This window comes from Thunnus maccoyii, chromosome 21, assembly GCF_910596095.1.
Source record: "Thunnus maccoyii chromosome 21, fThuMac1.1, whole genome shotgun sequence".
Lineage (NCBI taxonomy): Eukaryota > Metazoa > Chordata > Actinopteri > Scombriformes > Scombridae > Thunnus > Thunnus maccoyii.
The window spans coordinates 14,642,733-14,649,729 of NC_056553.1; the positions used below are offsets into that span (position 1 = coordinate 14,642,733).

At 40.3% G+C, this 6,997-nt stretch overlaps 1 long non-coding RNA gene across 2 annotated transcripts; it reads right to left on the reverse strand.

The window, feature by feature from the left end:
• Positions 1 to 1,217: 1,217 nt before the first annotated feature.
• Positions 1,218 to 5,886, reverse strand: LOC121888251. 2 transcript variants are annotated; one of them, XR_006093170.1, is made up of 4 exons: positions 5,797 to 5,886; positions 4,787 to 4,865; positions 2,566 to 2,787; positions 1,218 to 2,214 (listed from the first exon to the last, which is right to left on the reverse strand). It is a non-coding gene; the product is annotated as an uncharacterized LOC121888251 (long non-coding RNA). The 2 variants fall into 2 exon arrangements; XR_006093169.1 differs by having other exon boundaries at positions 4,787 to 4,868.
• Positions 5,887 to 6,997: the final 1,111 nt, after the last annotated feature.

A 6,997-nucleotide genomic window follows, 5' to 3' on the forward strand; every position in this document is an offset into this window, starting at 1 on the left:
TTGATCTACTAATATGTCAGGTTTGTGTGTCAATATATCAAATTAAAGAGAAAAATCCTTGGTTTTATTCTTTGCTCTAGCAGAGTATTCTTTTCTCATTTTCTCTCTCTCACTGCTTTCCATTTCAAGTCGCAGGTGATATTCCCTCTGGATTGTCATCAACTGTCATCAACGGCAGCGAACCTTGAACCAGATACAAGATGAGGGATTTCTCTGCCCTGCTTAAGTGTGTGTGTGGCAGCCAGACAGAGAATGAGTCTGGGCTGAGGACGGGAAGCACAGAGCGCCGTGTCTGAGGCCTACCAGGAGACCTGCGATAGCCAGCGCACCGTGTCTTAAATCTCTACTCCAGTGTCATCTCCCCTCATGTTCCCAAACGCAGCTCGGCCCAAACAACAGCCTATTCAGACACAGAGGGCCGAGAAGCAGGTAGGCTCCAGGACTGTGTGGATGGAAACATGCGCTTTTATGCTTCATCGGCAGCACAGTATTTTTCCTCAACTGCTGTTCATTTTTATTTTATATTCAACAGAATTTTAGACACGTATGCAGCAAACTATAGTTACTGTTGGCAGAAAAGTCATTTAACCCTCATGTTCTGTTTATGGTCCTAAAGACTCTTTAACAGCTCAAAAAACATATTTTACATTTTTTTATGATGACTTTTCCTAATTGTATGATAATTGCTTATAAACATGATTTTGAAATGATCACAGATCAGAGGTCCACCACAAAAAATGACACATTACTTTTGCTTTCGATCTCAGGGGCCCCAGCTGTAAAACATGGTCAAATACCAACAACAAATTCTCCAAATTAAACAACCAAATAGGTTGTTTGACCATGTGCACTAAAACGACACATAGGAGTGTTTTCTAATCTGGCACTAATCATTAGGATCAATTAATGCCTATTTGGTTGTTTAATTTCGAGAATTTGTTGTTGGTATTTGACCATGTTTTACAGCTGGGGCCTCTGAGATCCAAAGCAAAAGTAATGTGTCATTTTTTGTGGTGGACTTCTGATCTGTGATCATTTCAAAATCATGTTTATAAGCAATTATCATACAATTAGGAAAAGTCATGAAATATCAAGGTGATAAAACAATGTAAAATGTGTTTTTTGAGCACTTTAAGAGTCGTAAATTGTCTGTGTTTTTCAAAACTGTTACAAATCACCATTAAAAAGTAATGATGTTTGCTATGGTTAAGGTCTGATTAGGTTTATGCACAAAAAACACTTGGTTAGGTTTAGGGAACGATCATGGTTTGGGTTAAAATGATCCCTTTGTTAGGTTAGAGAATCATGTGATGTGGGTTAAAGTTACTACTTCCTTAAAGTTAGGTGACCTTTGTTGTCATGGCTACAATAATAACCACAGGATTAAGGTTAGAGTATGATCGCAGTTACATTTTTTTTTAAACTGTTCCGACTCAGGGTTGGAAATGTGACACTTGTGGTTAGAAGCTGGAAAGTAACAGTGGTCTCCTATGGAAAAGTCCATGGTTGGTGTTGACAGCACTATCCCACCCAAATACAGGTTTGTTTGGATTTCTGAAATTTACATCAGTTTGTTTGCTCACATGAATTATAATGGGGAGTGAAACCACTCTATGTATGTTTTGGGGTCAACATATAACATATATTGTTCATGCATAGCCCATGGGAATGTCCTTATTTGGTGTAAAAACAAGAACAGGCTGTGGCAAAAGGAATCACAGGTTACCACGTTCACACTTTTCTACACATTGGGTATTAAAATATAAGAAAAAAAAATAAGATTAAGGAAAAAAAAGACGCTTTGAGAGTCATAAGGTAGAGGAAAGCCAATGTCAATAAAACACAAGGGCTAAATGCACTAAAAACGCTTTTTTACAATAACCAAGTTGCCAAATATAACTCAGAGTCTCGATATAATCACAATGAAATATGTAAATCTGCAATATGACCTCTCAGGCAAGAGCATGAGGTGGCGTCCTCTGTCCTGAGGGAGCGATGACAGAAGACTTGGACGTGTTCATCAGTGTCTGTGTTTTCACTGCTGGCTTTCCCTGCACCTTGCAGCCTCTGTCTGTGCTCAGCCTGCTCCCTGAGCGCTGCACAGCTGTGGGTGTCGATGGTGACAGGTCAGCTAATTAGAGCAGCACTGTGTCTGTCTGAGGATGAGGCGGGGAACTGCCGGGCACATGACTCTGTATGCACTCATCCAGGCCTCTAGCCCCATCGAGGCACCCATGCATACACACACACACACACACACACACACGCACACAGTGACAGTCAGTATATAGAAAGAGTTGCTCTTTTTCCTTTTTCTGTATTAAGATCGATTTTGTGCAGAAAACGGTTAAGCATGATAATAAGTTATGATATATTTTTTGCCGAATTGAATTTAGTCAAAAGTAAATAAGAGGTGGATACATTTGTATAATCCATATTTGTTATTTAAATGCAAAGATTGCATAGAAAAATACACACAAAACAATAAAATGTTTTAAAAGTGAAGTGGTGTAAAAACCTTCGATAGCTACTTTGAGCTCATATTGTCATAATTATGTGACTGACCTTGAAGGCAGTAGCTTTGTTAATAGTAAAGTTATCCTGGACAACCATTAGCCAGTCTGACCTTCAGGGATGGGACGTCACCACGACAACCACCTCGACAGCCACCACAACCACTTCCATCTCTCTGAGCTTGTCTGCCCTCCCCGAGCTACGATGCCTTGTCATAACCTGACACCTCCCTGTGACACACAGTTTGACCCTTTGCCCTGAGCAACGACCATACTGTAGAAACAGATGGAAGCAAGCACATACAGATACACACACACACACACATAAACTCATTTAAGTACTTACACGCCTGCATCTTCCACTTCAGAGGCATATATGTGGACATAGCAGCAGCACATGCTGCAAAAGCTGAATGCAACTTCTCGAGTAAATACACTATAATAAATATAAAAATAATCCAGATGACTGGATTGAGATACAAGGACATGACAGTACTATCGTATCTTTACAAGCTGTATTGGTGTGAACTATCGCTTTAATATTGTCAGCTATGCCATTGACCATGGTCCATTTGACAGTGGTGTATCTATATTGCTGCAGTATCCAGCTCTTTTTGAGTTGCTGCCAAGGGAGGTCTTAGAGGTGAGGTTCTTTTCTCTCAGATAAATTGCTTATTTTTCCTCCTTCCTCCTCCATGAACTGGACCTTTGGCCTTAGTCGGCCCTTTGGTGGCTCCAGAGTCATCTAATTTTATTGCAGTTAATGCTCCAAGGTACAAAGCAGTGGTGATGCACAGGGAGTTTCCAGCCCTGGCACCCAACGTAGTGCCAATCAATTTTTAATCATAATGGAATCAATAGTAGCAGCCTATTTTTGAGGAAGAAAAACACTGATGGAAACATGGAAAGCAAATATAAGATCTTATGCGTTGTCTATAATTGAGTTTGTCCAGTGGTTATCTGCATACTCCAGAAACCTGATCTCCCGTCTGCAGCTGCGGCACAAGTTGAAGTCACATGGCAAACAAGGCAAAACACATTTAATGGCCACCTTATGTGAAATATTTAAATATTCATTTGTGCATTTTCATTTCATATATGCTGAAACAATTAAGTGAGATTAAAAGACCTATTTGAGAGTTTCTTCATTCGTGCTTAATGGATTGGGGAAATTTTTATGACCAGTGCGCTTTGTCCCTTTTGTAATAATAATAGTGAGGTTGCCGATTTTTTATTTGCCAGTTCATAAAATCATGCTTGAATGCTTAATAGAGCAAAGCCTGAGCAGACTGGGACCGCTATAATTGTATCATCCAAAATGCACGTTAGAATACACATGAAGCTGTGGGATAAACATTGAGGCTCTCCACTTTTAAAACTGTATCCTCAAATGCTTTCGTCAGTTTGGGTAACACTTGCTTCCTGTGTTAACACATGACAAGAAAACATTGTGTTGCTGCCTGCAAAAAGTGCGTGGTATTGATATATGACTGCACGTCCTAAAAAAGACGTAAGCAACAATTTGTCTTGCATGCAAATATGTAAATGACATAGCTGCATCTAAGTGGCTGAATGTGAAAAAAACAACAACCCTGCAATAAATGAGTGGCATATGGTTCCAATCGTCTCTTTGTTGGCAATTCCTATACACAAGGCAATATATATAGGTGGAACTGCCGAGGCAGCAAAAACCTTAACTGGAGCCTTATGCTGCCTTCCTATAATGATAAAATGAAGTTTTGAGTTTGGGAGTTTTGCTCCGGCGTGTGTTTTTTGTTGACCTAAAAAAAAGGAAAAGAAACAATATTTCAAAATGATTGTGGTTACTATGTAAATAATCATAATCCGCCTTCAGCATGCTGTATCATGCTCTTCAGCCTCTAAGTTCAAATTAATGCAATTCTTATTTTGTTTGTCTACTAAAGTTTACTAAGATCCATTATTACTGTATCTCGATCATAACCTGAGAGGCTGCGGCCCACTGAGTGCCAAGATGTAAAAGCTGTCCGATGAGTCTCAACGATATGCAAAGCTCCCCCGTTAATAATTCATGTCTGAGTTTACAAATGGCACTGTTGCGCAGAGACGAATCAGTCGAGTCGTTGAAATGCTGTTTGGAGGAGATGAAAGTTTAATTCCTGTCCTAGATTACTCCTCCTCATATCTAAGCAGGCCCATTATTTTGCCTCCACCAATGTTTTCCCACCCGCTGTAATGGGAAATGAAGGGAGACGTAGGCTGCAGTGGTGGGACACGACTGGTTATGTACTCACCGAGGATCCTCCCTGATAGGTGACAGCTGGGGCGACTATTTGCATCGCTGTTTGAGGGAGCGTCCTGTTAGGCCACAAGCTGCTGGAGGGAAAACAGGGCCAGTACTGTAAATGTGGCATGCTGATGTATGTGTGTGTGTGTGTGTGTGTGTGTTTACTGTATGTGAGCCAGGGGAGAGACAGAGAGGGTGACAGAAAGGTAGACTGAGTCCTTTTAAAAGAACAGAGTGACCAAGGAGACCTACATTAAATGATAACTGTGCAGGCATGCATGCACTGATGCCTTTTTAAGCTGTTAAGTGCTTCTATTTGAAGAACATGTGTGCTTACACATATGGTGCTGAAATGATAAGTAAATTAAATGATTAGAAAATTAATTGACAACAATTAATTAGCAAGAAAAGAAAAGTCAAACTCTCTCTGCCTCTACTTCTCAAATTTGCTGCTTTCCTTTATATTATATTATTGTATATCCATATCTTTTGGTTTTGGACTGTTGGTTTGACAAAACAAGCTAAGTTAAGACGTTGCCTTGGCCACTGAGAAATTGAGATGACTATGCTCGCCATCTTAAGCCACTTTCACACATGCAGTCTATCCCTGAAATGTCTGTTCCGACAATTTCCCACTTTGAGACCTAGTAACATTTCAGGGAAAATTCTGGTACAGCTGTGTTGTGAGTGAAAGCAGTAACATTGCAGGGACAAGCAGGTAAAAGGTTTCGTCCGTCTGATGAAAGATGCTCTCACGTAAAGCTAGCAAACCAATCACAAGACTCTGCTGATGATGTATTTGAATCCGCAACTTGTTTACAGATACCTTGCCAATGCTTTTGTGGGTGATTTGTCTCGCAAACTTGTTGAATATTAAATACATTAAATGAACTTATCACCAGACAAAAACAACCCCTCGCCCACCATGTTCCTGAAAATAATAATAGATGTCTTTCAACGCATACATGTACATCCGGTCTTGCCCCATCTTCTTCTTCTGTTGAGTTGTTTTGTTACCTTGATCTTGTACCGATGTTCGACCCAGATTATCTGGTAATGTGAGGGGTTCACAGATCCAATCTTAAACCTCCAGAACTGCTCACAGACTCACAGTGACCTGATAATTTCAAACATGTTTGATATTTAGGAGTTAAAGTCTGGACGATTATGTCACTACTTTCTGTGTTCAGTGTTGCCAAGCAATGGTAAACATTCTAGCCCCTGTGGTTAACCTTAGCTAGCTTACTACTGTTGATTGTTAAAACTGACAGTTCAAATCTTACCTCCAGTTCTTGCTGAAGAAAAGACAACCTGCCTCTTCCCACCATTTTTTCATCCAGACTCCTTTAACCTTCTGCTTTTGTTTTTTTCTCACTACAAAGCACCAAGTTGTTGCACCATGTCAGTCTCCATTTTCTTTACATTTGCTTCCCCATCAGATCACGTGAGGTCACGTGAGGTGTTGCATTTCTCCCTTTGGCATGATAATCTTAATAATATCCTGTAGTGTGTGATGCGCCTTTTTTTTTTTTTTTAAATGTGTGTATGTTTGAGATTAGAGAAGATCTGTGAAGATTCTCCTCATGTATGTGACGCAATACAATTTCAAAATCGGTTAGGATTTTAAAACTCCTGTACTCTGAGCCCGGCTTTAACCGATTTTAGTTCTAAAGACCTTTACTTGGCATTACACACATCACCCAATCCTTGGAGAGATCTCTGTGTGCCTCTGCGTGGGCTCCTGTAGATCAGTATGCTGCCGTGGCAAGTGAGGAAGTGTTGTCAAAGGCTCTGAAAAGCTCTTTGATAAACGCTGAGGGCCACCACCCCAACTCTCTCTCTTGATTCCTCTCTCTCTCAACTTGCAGACTTAGAGCAGTGAATCAGACATGATAAAAGACTTATTTGAATTGTTTCTTTGCCTGAAGGTCTGAGGTCAAAACATTTACACCACTGTTTCAGATAGGGGAGCATAAGGTGAGAGTCTCAGCAGTGAGACCCCCAAAACTGATCATTTTCTCTTCTCAAAACCCTCTGATACTGGATAATTGGATATTTAGTCGCACAACTACTTTGAATAAGTGTTGAAGTGAAACTTAGAGCAAATTTGAGACATTACTTCACACATACTGTGGAAGTGAAACTGAATATACACACACGCTTGGCAGCACAGGCACAAACACACTCACACCCTCACACACTGTACCACACATGAGAT